Source organism: Callospermophilus lateralis, unplaced genomic scaffold (assembly GCF_048772815.1).
Source record: "Callospermophilus lateralis isolate mCalLat2 unplaced genomic scaffold, mCalLat2.hap1 Scaffold_2713, whole genome shotgun sequence".
NCBI classification, from domain to species: domain Eukaryota; kingdom Metazoa; phylum Chordata; class Mammalia; order Rodentia; family Sciuridae; genus Callospermophilus; species Callospermophilus lateralis.
This window is the reverse complement of record NW_027513448.1, coordinates 46,949-64,753: the sequence shown is the minus strand read 5'-3', so window position 1 is coordinate 64,753 and position 17,805 is coordinate 46,949.

The following is a 17,805-nucleotide window of genomic DNA, read 5'->3' as shown; positions in this document are numbered from 1 at the left end:
CTCAGCACCACATACAAACAGAGATGTTGTGTCTGCCGAAAACTAAAAAATAAATATTAAAAATCTCTCTCTCTCTCTCTCTCTCTCTCTCTCTCTCTCTCTCTCTCTCTCTCTCTCTCTCCTTTAAAAAAGAAAAGAAAAGAAAAGAAACCTTTGAGATGCCAAAGGTTATCATTCTTTACCATACAATTGGTTGAGAGTATTGACTGTGATCCTGACATTTAGGGAGAGCTTCACATTCTTTGGGCTTCACAGTTATTACCCACTTACTCGTCAGATTCATCTTCAGTGTCCATTCTTACACGTCGCACACTCCAGGAACTGTTTACCAATGTGAATAAGGGCATCTTATGGATCCCTTCTAACTTTACTGTTAAATTCTTCGATCCGCTGTTCTGTCACTGTGCAATGATTCACCAGAATACTCCTCAAAAAAAGTACAAAAAAATCCTTTTAATTTTTATGCTTATTTTCTTCTTGTGTGAACATGAATCTCTGTGAATTGTCCTTTGAAGATTTGTTCCATGTTCTAAAAGGAAACAAAACTTTTCTAAACTTTCTGCTAATTATTTGTACCCTGTTATAGTCAGTTGTTGTTGTTGTTGTTGTTCTGCTACGACCAAAAGACCTGACAAAAACAAGTAGAAGAGAAAAAGTTTATTTTAGGGTTCATTGTTTCAGAGGTCTCTGTTCATAGATGGCTGGCTCCATTCCTCAGGGTGCAAGATAAGGCAGAACATCATAGTGGAAGTGTGTTGCAAGGAAAGCATATAGGGATATGGTCCAGGAAGGAGAGGGTGTGTGTGTGTGTGTGTATGTATGTATGTGAGAGAGAGAGAGAGAGAGAGAGAGAGAGAGAGAGAGAGAGAGAGAGTGCTTTCCTCACTGAGACAAAATATAAACCCAATGGTGTACTTCCTTCCCTATTTCCTCCAGCCACACCCCACCAGTCTATAGTTACTACTTAGTGAATCACTTTCAGGGAATTCTTTCCCTGATGGGATTAAGGGTCTCATAACCAAATCACTTCACATCTGAACCTTCTTGCATTGTCTCACACATAAGCTATTGGGGGACACCTCATATCTAAACCATAGCATATCCTTTCTTATTTTATAACAACTCTATCTGTATCATGGGAACATAGGAACTATTAAATTTTTTTAAATGTTAAATAATGATATGTATGTATACATGGTTATGAGGATCCTAAGGAACTATCCTCAAAATTTTTCATTTATGGAGAAAACAGCAGCCTGAGACTCAAAGAGATTTAATGCCCAGACTCTCACGGCACTTGGATGAGATCTGAGGTTTCCTATAGTGATGATCCCACTGTGTATATCAACATGAAGCGTGGTTGAGATTGACATTTCCTCTGTGCCATTTAGCAGTTCCTTGTAGAAGAACTGGGGATTAGCAGATCTGATATTCAGCCCTGGTGCTGTTGTTAATCAACTGTTTGACCATTGAGAGGTGGTTCATCATCCTTGCATTCTTAACTTTTAAACCAAGGAAGCTGGACCAGATCGTCTGTGAGGAGCTTTCTGTAGCCCTATAGCACCTGGATAAAATAAAAACCATCCTAACAATAGCAACAATAAATATTGTTTATCAGGCCCTTATTATATAAAGCCAATCTTAGAGCTAAGTATGGCTCATATATTTTATCTTATGTTTTTTCCCAAAGCTGTCTGTAGTAGGAATCCAAGAAGAAACCAAGGCTGACAGAAAATTTTCCAATTACTACTTACCAAGCAAGTGTCATGACCTTGAACAAGTTCATTGGCAATGGTTGCTTAATGAGGTGGCACTCATAGGAAGAGAGGAAGGAGAGCATGTTTTGACTCTTAATGAGTAAGGAAACTTGATATCTTCCTGTGATTCTGATGTGTCTCAGTAATAGGAAGGCAGTGGAGGGGGCAAGGAGAAGGGAAATACTCCATGTGTTTCCTTCCTGGAGAAAGAAAGAAGAAACCAACTCGGTTCCTGCACTCTACAAACTCACATTCAAACCTGAGTGACAGCAAGTGGAATTAACACAAATGCCAGTTATTGTGGCAGAGGTGCGTAGGATGCAATGAAAACATACAGGAAAGAAGAATGACTTCTGCCTGGAGAAGGTGGGTTGTAGGGAGAACTTGATGGAGAGGTTGCTGTCAGTCAGAGGTTCAATGTATTTCTTTCTTTTTCCACATTTTTAATTGCTTAGGCCTGGTATCTAAATGACCATTGAGATAGGCAAGAATAGGCATAAATCAATGCAAAGAAGGATTTTGTAAGAATGTTGGTGGTTGCACCCTCATGCCCAAAGTGCCTTTTGACTGGTGATCATTTGTTTCCCACTTATTCTCAGGAGAACAGATAATCAAAGCAAGTTTTGTCAGCAGAAACACCTCCCTTTCTCACGCTGCTTTCCAGGAATCAGCCTCAGTAAGGCCAAGCATGCTTTAAGCCTGCATGATGTTAGTTCAGATACTAGTACTGTTGTTATAATTATTTTATCACTATTTATGTTCTAATGACTAGAAGAGAAAATGCTTAGGGAAAAAAAGGTACAGTCCAACACCAGCTTTCTATTTGCTAATAGACATGAATAAAAGGGCCCCTCATGAATCATTCTTCAGGCTCTATGATGAAGGCAAGAATAAAAACAGTAACACCGGGCTGGGGATGTGGCTCAAGTGGTAGCGCGCTTGCTTGGCATGCGTGCAGCCCGGGTTCGATCCTCAGCACCACATACAAAGCAAAGATGTTGTGCCCGCCAATAACTAAAAAATAAATATTAAAAAATTCTGTCTCTCTCTTCTTTTCTCACTCTCTCTTTAAAAAAACAGTAACACCATAAATAAAGTTAAGTTCAAATAACTGCATTCCTATTACTGAGACACATCAGAATCACAGGAAGATATCAAGTTTCCTTACTCATTAAGAGCTAAAACATGCTCTCTTTCCTCTCTTCTTATGAGTGCCATCTCATTAAGTAACCATTGCCAATGAACTTGTTCAAGGTCATGACACTTGCTTGGTAAGTAGTTATTGGAAATTTTTCTGTCAGCCTTGGTTTCTTCTTGGATTCCTACCACCTACAGCTTTGTGAAAAACATAAGATACAATATATGAGCCATACTTAGCTCCAAGATGGTTTGGCTCAGGCCCGAGATTCTCCACCTCTGGTTGGGTAGTGCTCTATGTGTCTGTCACTCTTTTTCTGGGGGAAGACATGGGAGCACTGATAAAGGATTATAAATCATTCTTCTTGCTCTATGATGAATGCAAGAACAAGAACAGTAACACTACAATTAAAGTTATCTTCAAAGAACTGTGCTAGATCCATCAAATATGCTCCCTCAATTGCAATCAGAAGTATTTTCCCTGAGTTAATAAGAGTAACTAGATACTTTTCCTTGCCTAGTTTACCCTGGGCAGACCCTAAGGTAATGACTTCAAGCGAGGACTTGGTTTAGAAGTGATCCCAGTGAAGTGGGAAAGTGAAATAAGGAAGGGACATTTTCAGGAGTAGTTACTAAGGAACTACTTAGTATTATGTATATATAGATACAGTCACGCATAGTCAACTATCACATATAATCATCTATATTTATAACTTTATCTCTCTATGTATCTATAAGTGTAGATATATATCTTATATCTATGTAGTTAAATATAATATGTAGAGATAACACATAATCACACACACCAAACATATTTTAGAATATGCATTATCACCATCGTCATCATCATCAATACAAAACATTTTAGAAAACTTGCAAGAAGAGAAAAAGTTGTTTGGAAAAGTTCAAATCTATAATTAAAAACAGAATGTAAATAATCTAAGCCTGGAAGATTGCATAGCTTTCAATTCATCAATTTTCTCATTTTAAAAGTTGAAGTTACGGTCTTTAGGGAATAGTCTGAGAAGGGGAATAGCTGGGTCAAATGGTGGTTCCATTCCCAGCTTTCAAAGGAATCACCATACTGCTTTCCAAATTGGCCACACCAATTTGCAGTCCCACCAGCAATGTACAAGTGTACCCTTTTCTCCACATCCTTGCCGCCAGCACTTGTTGTTTAATTTCATAATGGCTGCCAATTTTACTGGAGTGAGATGGTATCTTAGGGTGGTTTTGATTTGCATTTCTCTGACTGCTAGAGATGGTGAGCATTTTTTCATGTACTTGTTGATTGATTGTATGTCCTCCTCTGAGAAGTGTCTGTTCAGGTCCTTGGCCCATTTGCTTATTGGGTTATTTGTTTTCTTATTGTTTAATTTTTTGAGTTCTTTGTATACTCTGGATATTAGGGCTCTATCTGTAGTGTGAGAAGTAAAACTTTGTTCCCAGGATGTAGGCTCCCTATTTACCTCTCTTATTGTTTCTCTTGCTGAGAAAAAATTTTTAGTTAGAGTAAGTCCCATTTGTTGATTCTTATTTTTAACTCTTGTGCTATAGGTGTCCTATTAAGGAATTTGGAGCCCAACCCCACAATATGTATATTGGAGCCAACTTTTTCTTCTATCAGACACAGAGTCGCTGATTTTATTTCAAGCTCCTTGATCCATTTTGAGTTAACTTTTGTGCATGATCGGAGAAAGGGACTCAGTTTCATTTTGTTGCATATGAATTTTCAGTTTTCCCAGCACCATTTGTTGAAGATGCTATCCTTCCTTCATTGCATGCTTTTAGCCCCTTTGTCAAATATAAGGTAGTTGTAATTTTGTGAATTGGTCTCTGTGTCCTCTATTCTGTACCATTGGTCCACCCATCTGTTTTGGTACCAGTACCATGCTGTTTTTGTTACAATTGCTCTGTAGTATTGTTTGAAGTCTGGTATCGCTATACTGCCTGATTCACTCTTCCTGCTTAGAGTTGCTGCTATTCTGGGTCTTTTATTTTTCCATATGAATTTCATGATTGCTTTCTCTATTTCTACAAGAAATGCCATTGGGATTTTGATTGGCATTGCAATAAACCTATAGAGATTTTTTGGTAATATCGCCATTTTGATGATGTTAGTTCTGCCTATCCATGAACAGGGTATATTTTTCCATCTTCTAAGATCTTCTTCTATTTCTCTCTTTAGGGTTCTGTAGTTTTCATTGTATAAATATTTCACCTATTTTGTTAGGTTGATTCCCAAGTATTTTATTTTTTTTGAGGATATTGTGAATGGGATGGTTGTCCTCATTTCCATTTCAGAAGATTTGTCGCTGATGTACAGGAATGCCTTTGATTTATGTGTGTTGATTTGATATCCTGACACTTTGCTGAATTCATTTAATAGCTCTAGTAGTTTCTTTTTTGACCCTTTTGGGTCTGCTAGGTATAGAATCATGTCAACCACAAATAGTGATAAGTTAAGTTCTTCTTTTCCTATTTTTATGTCTTTAATTTTTTTCGTCTGTCTAATTGCTCTGGTCAGTGTTTCGAGAACTATATTGAATAGAAGTGGTGAGAGAGGGCATCCCTGTCTTGTTCCAGATTTTAGAGGGAATGCCTTCAATTTTTCTCCGTTCAGAATGATGCTAGCCTGAGGCTTAGCATAGATAACTTTTACAATATTGAGGTATGTTCCTGTTATCCCTAGTTTTTCTAGTGTTTTGAACATAAAGGGATGCTGTACTTTGTCAGGTCCTTTTATTCATCTATCAAGATGATCATATGGTTCTTATCTTTAAGTCTATTGATGTGGTGAATAACATTTATTGATTTCTGTATATTGAACCATCCTTGCATTTTTGGGATGAATCCTACTTGATCATGATGCATGATCTTTTTGATATGTTTCTGTATCCAATTTGCCAGAATTCTATTGAGGACTTTTGCATCTATGTTCATTAGAGATATTGGTTTGTAGTTTTTTTCTTTGAAGTGTCTTTGTCTGGTTTAGAAATCAGGGTGATGTTGGCCTTGTAGAATAAATTTGGAAGTTCTCCCTCATTTTCTATTTCCTGAAATAGCTTGAAAAGTATTGGTATTAGTTCTTCTTTAAAGATTTTGTAAAATTCTGCTGTATACCCATCCAGTCCTGGGATTTTCTTAGTTGGTAGTCATTTGATGGCTTCTTCTATTTCCTCAATTGATATTGGTCTGTTTAGGTTGTGTATATCCTCCTGACTCAATCTGGGCAGATTATATAACTTAAGAAATTTATCGATGCCTTCACTATCTTCTATTTTATTGGAGTATAAAGATTCAAAATAATTTCTAACTATATTCTGTATTTCTGTAGTGTCTGTTGTGATATTGCCTTTTTCATCCTGTATGCTAGTAATTTGAGTTCTCTCTGTTCTTCTATTCGTTAGCATGGCTAAGTGTCTGTCGATCTTATTTATTTTTTCAAAGAACCAACTTTTAGTTTTGTCAATTTTTTTCAATTGTTTCTTTTGTTTCAATTTCACTGATTTCAGCTCTGATTTTAATTATTGCTTGCCTTCTACTATTTTTGATGTTGTTTTGCTCTTCTTTTTCTAGGGTTTTGAGATGAATTGTGAGATCATTTATTTGTTGGTATTACTCTGCACTAAAAAATGACAAAACCATGGCATTTGCAGGAAAATGGATGACATTAGAGCAGATTATGCTAAGTGAAGCTAGCCAATCCCTTAAAAAACAAATGCGAAATGTCTTCTTTGATATAAGGAGAGCATCTAAGAACAGAGCAGGGAGGAAAGCATGAAAAGAAGATTAAAATTAAACAGGGACAAGAGGTGGGAGGAAAAGGAAGAGAGAAGGAAAATTTCATGGAAATGGAAGGAGACCCTCATTGTTATACAAAATTACATATAAGAGGAAGTGAGGGGAAAGGGGAAAAAACAAGGGAGAGAAATGAGTTACAGTAGATGGGGGGGAGAGAGAAGATGGAAGGGGAGGGGAGGGGAGGGGTTATAGTAGAGAATAGGAAAGGCAACAGAACACAACAGACACTAGTATGGCAGTATGTAAAAACGTGGATGTGTAACCAATGTGATTCTGCAATCTGTATATGGGGTAAAAATGGGAGTTCATAACCCACTTGAATCAAATGTATGAAATGATATGATATGTCAAGAACTATTTAATGTTTTGAACAACTAATAATAAAAAAAAGAAAAAAAAAGAACATATATTTGCTTAAAACAAATAGACATTAAAATATTTTAATAACCAAAAAAAAGAAAGTTGAAGTTACACCTCACACTCATTAAGGGGGCTACTCAAAAAACAAGAAATACCAAGTAAAGATGCTAGTGAGGACGTGGTGCAGAGGGAACCCGGGTACGCTACTACCAGAAGTGAAAAATGATGCAGACACTGTGAAAATTACAAACTGTACCGGTTTAGATCTGGAAGGTCCTCCAAAGGCCCTGAGTCCCCAGCTCAGTGTGATTAAGCAGCAATAAAAACCTGTGAAAGGTCAGGACTGGTAGGAGGTTTTAGGTCATTGGAAGCCTGCACTTGAATGGGATAATAGGACCCTAGTCCCTTTTTCTTTGTCTCACTCATCTCTTCGCCATCATGAGGTGAGCATCCTGCTCCATCATCCAGTCTTGCTAGGGTATGTTGCCTTGCCAGGGACCCAAAAAGCAACTCGGCCAACTGACCATAGACAAAGCCTCCCAAATTGGGAGCCAAAATAAATCTTTTTTCTTTTTATGTTGATACCTCAAGTATTTTGCTACCATAATTGAAAGCTGACTAATATAAATGGTTCCTTAAGTAACTAAAAATGGAATTAGCAGTTAACATAACAATTCCACTTCTGGTATAGCCCCCCCCCCCAAAAAAAAAAATAAAAACAGGATCTCAAACAAATATTTGCATACTTATGTTCATAGCAGCAATACACACAACAGTCAAAAGATGAAAGGATCCCAGATGTTCATCTAGAGATGAATGGATAAATGATATATACATGCAATGAAACATCATTCAGCTTTAGTAAGGGAATTGTTATATGTACAACGTATATGAACCGTGAAGACATTATGCCAGTTAAAGTCAGTCACAAAAAGACAAACACCATGTTATCCCATATAAGTTACTTGAAGTAGTCCAATTCATTGAAAACTAAGGTAGAATAGCGGTTGCAAGGTCTGGGAGGAAAGGGAAATGATCAGTCATTTAACTAGAATCAAGCTTCAGTTTTTCAGGATGAGAAAGTTCAGAGATTTGTTGTACAACAAAATGAGTATACTTAATACTACTAAACTGAACACTTAAAAATTAAGATAATAAACGTGGGCAGCATTTAAAATGTAATGGATATGTATAGCGTACTGTCTGTTGCTTATACCTCAAAGCTGCTAAGTGAAAGCTTGCCCAGGCTCTTGCTGGTTTCTTAGAGTTGAAGGAAGTGCTGCTTTGCATCTAAGCAAATTCCATAGTTATGCTCTGCTAATGCATATGGGAGGGACATGGGAAAGAGCACTCAGGGTGTTTTTTTAATGAAAATTTACTGAGAAATTAATAATCCAAAGGACTAGTGGAATGTGCAAGGATGCAATGTTGTTGAAATGTCAGACGGTAGAGTTTTTTGGGTTGTTGCCTAGTTTTTCTTTTCACAGATTTGTTTTCATTGTGAAATGTTGTTATTACCGGCATGCCTTGACTTTGACCTTAAGAACTTAAATTTGTTTTACATGCCTCCATAAAATTGATATACTGTCTATGTCCTGAGAATAGTAAGGGTTAATTAAAATACATAAAGTACTTCAAGACCTTTTTCTTAAAGATGTGAATTGAGTACATTATTATTACCATAAATACAATTGAAAAATACAGTCATATTCTCCCCTTAGACATCTCTGTTGGAGACTGTTGCTTCCAATTCTACAGGGCTCATGATAAGGTGATAACATAAGCAATCTAGAATCAAAATTTATTTTTATCTTCATTCTGGAGAAAAGATTTAACCTCTTGAGGAACAATCCAAAGTTAAAATGAATATAAATATTTTAATATTTTTGCTACACATCAACTCTATATAGTTCAATTCAGGAGAGCAGACTTTTTTCATCCCTTCAATTTCCCACAGGCAGAGATAAATCAAGATAGAGACAAAGTCTCTTTTAGATCAAATATATTTTATTATCTAATCTTAAAGGCTGGAAGATGATTTGTACCAATGCCCAACAAGTTATTCCAATTCTAGAAGTCTCCATGTATGCAGATATGAATTGAAAATGCAATGCCACAGGAGCAAATAATTTTAAAAAATGAAATCCAGAAACTGATCAAAGCTAAGCACCCTTTTAGGTACTGAAACTGTTTTCATGATTTGGTTAAAAATAAGGTAATATTGTCAGAGTGACTTATGGCAAATTACATTATCTCTGTAATCCTCATTTTCTTCAACCTATCTTTCATGTGATAGTGGATACTATGCTAGGCTCTAGAGTCAGACTGCCCCGATGCAAATTCAGGCTATGACATTCATAAATTATGTGGCCCTAGAGAGGTTTACTTAGTATTTTTTGAAAAGAACATTTCAAAAATTATTTTTCTATTCTGTTCTCTAAAGAGGAGGTGTCGTGTTATCACCTAACTTATATGATGAGGAAATTAAATGAGGTAGTGGGTGTATTGACAGTAACACAGAAAGAATTTTCACAGTGTCAGGGGTTATTGGTGTCCTTGCCATCAGAGCATGATGAATGCGTGCTTTGCTCAGGATAAACAGGGTGAAACTATGGAATTCTATACAATGAAATAGTGCTCATCAAAAAAAAATCTATTACACAACAGTGTGGAAACCAAAACTGCAGAGACAGAAAACTGATGAGTGGGTTGCCAGCAGAGAGGGGTTGAAAGAGAGGCCAGTCACGGTGGGGCAGCACATGTTCTCGTGGGGAGACAGCATTATTCGGTATTTTGATTGCTATGGTGTTCACAAGATTGAGTTTGTGAGTCAAAATTCACCAAAATGATCAAATTTTACTTTTATTTTTTGTAAATACACTTTAAAAAGTCAACTGAAGTGAGTGAACTATGCATTTTCCATTGCTCGTGTACTTCAGTTCAAAGAGAAGAGTCTTTATAAGACAAGGCTTTAGATTTAAGTTAAAAATAGCATTTAAGAACACACACATCTGTTGCTCCAGAGGAAAATGCATGTAAAAACAGCTCAACACTCTCCCAATCATTTGAATTGTCTTGTCAGCTACTTGGCCTCTAAACACCAGACAGCAGCTCCTAACCTCAGCCCTCCTTATTCCTCCAGACTTCCAATGAGAATGAAATAAGAAGTATACTTGTCACCTGGATTGTGATAATGGTGTGTCAGCATATACCCAAATTTACCCAATTTTATACATTATGGGGATTTTTTTTTATGTCAATTATATACCAACAAAACGGGGGTTGGGGAGTCTTACAGAATGGGAGGACTCAAAACTTGGAGCTTCTCATGCACTTAGTGAATTAGCCATTTTTAATATTGAAGTTCCTAAATTATTAATGTTTCCTAAAAGTGATATTTGTTGGCCAAAGTAATATCTTCGTGAAGTGTTAAGTGATTTTTATAAAATAAATCGAATAAGCTGACAGAGTGTAATAATTACACTGTCAGAGAATACAAGATCCCATTTTCTCAAAGCCATCTACGTTTCCTGGCTTTGGTTGCATGGGCTGACATCAAGATTGTAAGATTGGCTTCTCCTCTAATTGTACCATGGCAGCCAGTTCTATGCGAAAGGTCGCTGTGATGCCCACCTTTCAGAAGGGTGCCTATCCCATGACGTGGCTTCTGCAGGTGATTATGAACACATCTAAGAGAATGGCTTGTATGCCAATTTGACAAGAGGATGGAGCCTTTGTGGAGCCCTGGGGTGCTGTTCAGAGGCTTTAAAATATAAAACAACTGGTGATTTATTTATTAGAAGGAAGATGAAAAGCAGTTTCTTTCCACAATAGTTTATTTTAGACTCAAAGCTCAAAGGAACTGCCCACCAGAGATGTGTGTTTGACCTCTTTTGTTCAATTTCTGTGGTTTGCTTCCTCATACATTAAGTATGGAGTATACATTATTAACTGATTATGGAGGTATCAAGGTCTGCGTATTGCCTAGTCTTATAACCTTGGAGATTTTGCACGTAAGTCATTGGAGAAGTACTGTGAAGAAGAGTTTAGAACTAAGGAACACAGGCCATGATCAAATAGTTCTTTTGATCTGTTATTTGTTTCAGTGGAGGACAACCTGGATGGTCTGCCAGGCTTTAGTACCCTCAATGCCTATTTCTGCTCAATATCATTTACTGAATGGATTTTACACTGGGTATCCCCATTTGGGCTAAAAACTTGGGGCAACACATATGACATGTCTCAATCCTGATGATACTTTAGAATAGCATGAGAGAATTACCATTTATTGTTATGAAAAATTAGAGGACAAAACAAAACTCCAAACTGTTGTGAAATAGGGAATTGAATATAATTAGATGTGTCAGTGGGTGGCACAGTAGAGCTTGGTTGTTGAGAGTGCAGCTTCCAGCACCTGCTTTCCTGGGTCTGAATCAGAGTTTTACTGATAACTAGTTGCATGTGTGTGAGTCAGTTAGTAAAGCTACTTTTTCTTTCTTTCTTTCTTTTTTTTTTTTTGCTTTTTTTCACTTTTTAAATTTGTTTTAATTTTTTATGCATGACAGTACAATGACCTTGACTTATCATATATTTGAATCAGCTACTTATTCTTGATCTGTAAAACTAAGACTATATGAACTATCTCATCAGCTATTGTGTACATTAAATGTGATACTCCATGTGAAACAATTGACAGGGTCCAGGCCTGCTCAAAGGAAGGCTATGGATAATGTCCAAAGGAGAACTCCTGACACTTATGGGGCTTTGTAATGCAACCCCTTTTTGACACCCTGTAGTGCTAAAAGTGGTCCCTTCTTCTGTAATCAAATTCAGTGAGTTCTCCTTCCCATCATTCTGACCATGATTTTAAAATGGGTTTCTAATTTCTTCTTCCATTTTAAATGCTGGTCCTTTTAAGAGCCAATTCTGGAATCTCTTCTGGTTAAACCTATTGTAGGTTTTCATTTACAATGACTCACCTTGTGGTATTTGCTCCTGTGTAATTCAGAGACCCTGGTCTTCAGCCCAGAGCTGTCTTCCTGTAATCCAGCGTACCTGCCTGCCTGCTGGGCACCCCCACTGAGGAGCCTTCTAGTTTCCTTCACCATGACAGGTTGGGGCATCCCATTCTGATCATACACCAAACTGTGCTAACTTTCTGGATGATCTCATTTGGCAGGTGCCATTTCTGTCAGCGCAGTGATACCAGCCATTGATAAGAAACTTGGATTTCAAGGCTGTGCACATTATCTCCACACCCAGGCAGACCTACAGCAGCCCTGACACTGTACCCTGATAGACACCCGTCTTCCTCTTGCATCTCTCCTCACAGCTTCCTGCATGTCATGGCTACCCCTCCAACCATGCTCTCTCAGTCTCCACAGTAATTTAGTAGAATCATTAATTGTTTCTTTCTAGGTTATTGCATAAACTTAAAGCTTAGTGTCTGTTTCCTAACATTACCTCTCTGTTTCCTTCTGCAGAGAAGGGAGCTGATTTGAAAAGTCCTTCTAACGTTTCTACAAATCTTTCTGTAGTCTTTAAATGGAAGAAAAAAAGAACATTCCTTTATATTATGGGCTCTACATGCTCATAAACTCCCTCTCTGGGTGAGCAGTTCTGTCTCCTTATATTTGTGGTAACAGTGTTAAGCATAAATGAATCCAAAATTAACATATTTTTTTTTATTTTTAGTGATTGTCAACCCCTTCAATTCCTTCCTTATTTCTCAAAATTCCACAATAGGCAGCCTTTAACCCCACTATAGAAAATTACTTGCAAATCTTACACTTTTGGGTTGGGATTGTAGCTCTGTGGTAGAGTGCTTGCCTGGCATGTATGAGGCACTAGGTTTGATTTTCAGCATCACATATAAATAAATAAAGTTTCATCAACATCTTAAAAACCTATTTTAAGGAAATCTCTTAATTCTTGCTATTTTTTCTGTCCATATCTTTACATATGCTACTTTAAAATTTTATAGTCATACTATATACTGATGACTAAGGAGGGAGCAAGATAACTCACAGTTCTTGTCCATGGGAAGATTATAGTTCAACAGGAGAAAATTAAACAGGCACTTTAAATATGAGTGGAAACATTATTGTATGTTTTCTGCAGAAAATGATAATACCGTAAATGTCCATAATTGAAGAAATTATTGACTTATTGTGCATTTATTCCAGGAACTATGAGCCCAACAAAAATAAAGTAGATCTTTAGTGACTGTCATAGAAAGATGCCTATGAGATATTATTTGAAAAGACTAGGCTCCAAACATGGTTCCCTACCATTATTAATACACCTTACTTACTACTCATATTTTAAGCTTTAAGCTTAATTGTCATTGTTTCCTGAAAATATGTCCAAGCTTCCTCAGTCACCTCTGAACTTCATGTTATACTAATATAGAAAATGTGTCAGACATTTAAAAACAAACTTAATTTTTGAATAGTTTTATATTATAGAAGAATTGTGATCATGGTACAAGGAATATCCTGTGTATTCCTTCACCAGTGATCATCCTAAATTATTATTACACATTCATCCCACTGAGTGATAGACATTGTTGTAAATAAAAAGTGGAGCCTGGTCAGTTTTCTGTGTAGTACAGTCACGGCACCCCCAGCCCCATTGCAAAGCCTGGCCCAGGTTGAGAGTTCCGAATGGTTCCCACCATTTGGATCAGGTTAATAAGGAATATATATATTTTTCTTGGCCTGAATTAAACATGTTTTCATGTCAGGTGTTTCTGTGAGTAAGCACAGCTGTTGGCTGCCAGGTCTCTGCTTCTCTCTACCACAACTTACAACAGAGAAGACCAGAGTCTGTGCAGCAACTGACCCTCATCAGAAGAGGATCACAGAGAGCAGCTCCATCCGTCCTGCCTCCACCAAGGACTGGGCATTGTCTCCTTTCGTCCAGCTCTCTAAGTACGGTACTGATCGCCAGCCAGCCCCTTTCAGACTTCCCTTAAAAGTAACAAAAACAAGTAAATTAATGTCATTTGAGGACATTTGAAAGGTCAGTGGCTACTCAAGACCTTGCGACTGTAAGCAACACTCTCAAGCATTTTATACCATCAGTTCTTTTATGTACAATTTTATTTGTACATGAAAGCTTGAAGCAACTTGCTAACTCCTATTTCTGACATTGACGTGGGTTGCTAGTTGTGGCTTGGACACAGTGGACCTTTGAATCAGGGCCTACAAAGTGCCTGGCATGAGGTAGGCACTTGGAAAACACTTAGAAGTAGGTATCACCATTTCGCGGAATTAAGCTAATATGTGGTCACGCAGTAATTTGAATCAGTACCTGGCTGCTCCAAATCAGTTTCTTCCTCTTAACTTACAAGGCCTTTTGTGAAAGGGTTCAGAGGCAATTCTCACTAGTGTCACCGTCCAATCTATCGTTCCTCAAGAAAGTTAAAAGATGCTAGACACAGCAAAGCTTAATAGACATAAGGTGATCTGTTTTATGAAAAAGAATGAGATTTGACTAAATGAAGAGTCATCACCGCTCCATGGGAGATTGCACAGGGTCTTCAGTGACACCATCACTATCACAGCCTTCGAATCTCAAGAGCTTGCCACCTTCAAGGGAGTTTCTTGAGGACGGGGCCAGTGTCTCCTTTTATGTCCTTATTTTCACAGGGTTTGGCGCTGGGCTAGAGGTATATCAGTCTCTACCACCAGTATATTTCATTCTGTGAATTAAACTGGATGCAGCATTTGTTCCTAAAAAAAATGCAGACTTTCAGGTTAAAGAGCAGAAAGCTAATCCTGCCTTGCCCTTTGTGGCATGCCCCTTGACAGGAAGGTAATGGGGCAGCTTTATTCTTCTCGTTTGGCAAATCAGGATTATTCTGCAGAAAGAACGGTTGAAAAAGCCAAACAGTACCCACAATGTAGCCGTGTGTGTGTGGCTCTCCAGTTCTGAGTAGGCGTGAATAATCAACCTTGTTTTTCCCCAGGAACCCCAGTCAAACCAGGGATCTTCTCTCCACAGAGCTTTGAACCACATCTATCAACTCACTGAAGTTGGCAGGTAGCTTAGATTTTTGTACTGTGCATTGTTCAAGGGAAGAAACCGGAAAACGTATAATATCAACACTGAGAAGAAAGCAAAGGAAGGACAGAAGAGAGAACTTAATCTATAGCAAGACAAGGAGAAAGAAGTCAGGAATAGCTTTCTGAGAAGTTAACAAAGATACTGGCAGATTTGGTGGAAATGGCAATGATCCTACATGAAAGGAAAGGCCCCACAGAGAAATACAGATAACAGCTGTACAGTCAACCCCAGGTCAGATAACAAACCTTCTTAATTAACTAGGAATGAATGAAATTCTATCAGATGAATGAGTTGTTGATCAATTAGCTGCTTGTAAACAAAAATTGGAATATTTTCAATGTAAACACTGGGTTCACACTTTGCTCTAATATCGAAGAATATCCCTAGATCCAAATTTGGCTTGACTCAGTACCAAAAAAAATTTTGAAATTATATGCTACTGAAAAATGATAATTCTGCCATATGTATGTTCCAGAACTTGCCGGAGTTCCCCCAATAACCAGCAGTGACTCTGCAGACAGCAGCTGTACTGCTCATGGTCTGGAACTTGCTGTTACTATTCTGAGGTCTATATTTGAAAAGAGAATCCAATTATATTGAAGTGATTTTGAAATAATAAATTAGAGGATTTTCTTCTAATCTAGCCTTACTTCCTCAAAACCTTTCAATGGCCATCTTCTCCTAAATGGTCCCAGTCATAGAGAACACCCCGCATATAGATCTTTTTCGAATCATGATACTGTGACCAATGACTTCTATTTATAGCTGGGATTTTCTCCTTGGTTGTACCTCATTTGCTCCCCTGCTGCTGTGGCATGAGGGTTTGAAGGTGTGCATGAAGCCTTGGCTGATAGAAACAGGATTTGGATGGCAATAACAACCTTGGCAGCTACTTGGATGCCACAGATGGCTATTGTTTGGTCTACACAACATCTCAGCCAGCATAATATTTAATATTCTTTCCCAATTAGTTATGAACATTTCAATTCAAGATACCAAAATCTGGATTTCTGTTTCCTTGTGAAAAACGTGGGGCTCCACCACCTCGGAGCTCCCACGCCTTCCCTGAAACAATCAGCCAAAGTGAGTCAGGCTTTAGTTTCAGCACACACCCTGCAGTTGGTCAGTTTCTCCACTTCTCCCCCTTTCTTCTTAATCCTGAGTTCCACTGAGAACTCAGTCTTTCTGTCTCGTTGGGATTGTGCTTATGTTTTCCACTAAAAATAAAGGAAAAGTGAAATGTTCTTTGGATGCACATGTTTAGTAGAAGTGGGTAAATGAAGGTAGTACAGGAGAGCAGAGCATTTCAGGAAGAAGAGCAAAAGAGGAAGAACCCACAAAATTGTGGAAAGAGGTTGCATGTTCACAATACAACAAAGCATAAACGTGTATGAGAAACTAAGCTGCATAAAAAAAACAACTGTGTAAAGTAAATAAAAGTACCCATGTGTCAGAGAAACCAAGATGTGTAAGAAATAGTGAGTCTGACTAATGTATATATCTGCACTAGTGAGTAGTAAGTGAGAAGAGGGGGCCTACAGCAATCAGTTGAGCAGAGTGCATTTAGGACAAACACCATAAACTGGATGTGGAAGGAGTAAAAAAGATACACAGAGGGATACTAAGAAAAAAGGAGATAGGAACATCAAGAAGCAGCCGCCACCTTTGGGCTGGGAGACAAACAGGAAAAGGGTTGTATTGGTTAAAATCTGAAGTCCTGGAAAGGGCTGAAATCAACCTCTGACCAAGGAACCTGGAGGCTGTAACCTAGACTTTTGCACAAAAAAGCACAGGGCCATGTGGAGGTACTCCATGGGGCTGGGTGAGCCTGGACCAACTGCAAAATCAGTTGCTAGTTCTGGATTGTTACGGGGAAAGAGAAATGTTGCTACACCAACACTGATGGGAACAGATGGGAAACCGGGACCAAAGTAAAACTGGAGCAGGAAGCAAAGAGAAGCAAACTCCCTCCTCCCGGAGCTTCCAGCCTCCCTGGAGTGCCCTCGTGGGCAGAGCTACTGTCCTTGGCTGAGGAAATGTTGTTGGCAGAGTTCAGGTGCCTGCATCATGTAGTAGTGACAATGAAAGCCTAAGAGCGGGTCCCACTCACTAGTCCTCCACAGACTGGATCTTTTGATGTCTTCCTTAAGGACAAAATCAAAGTGATATTTAAGAAACTCTTAGGTTCATGTCCTACGTTGTGGTCTAGAACATTCTGTCATAGATATTTTCAGTCAATTTAGTGCATTATAAGCTCCACACCTATAGAAGGTGGTAATGGTGGATAGGGTCACCACAGTTTCCCATGAGAGAAGATTTGGGATAGCTGAAAGGCCACTGATAGGCCAATGTCACCAGTGTCACAATGTCGGAATGACAGCTGTAACACTGTCCGCCAGCCAGTGTCTGGGCACTGCAGTGGCTCCTTCTGTGAGTTCATAGGTAACTGGACCCCTGACATGAGTGAAGTCCATGAATCTCACTACCTTAGGGAACGGCCTCTGGGACCCAGTGTGGCTCAATGCCCCGGGTCAGGGATGACACCTATGTGTCTGCTCACTGGTTTTATTAAGTTCTGAAGAAAGAAAAATAATGTGCCTCCAGTTGAAGGTATTGGGCTATCCAAGGGCAATTGAATTTAATTTTTTCTGGTACATCAATTTCGTGACTTTAAAAA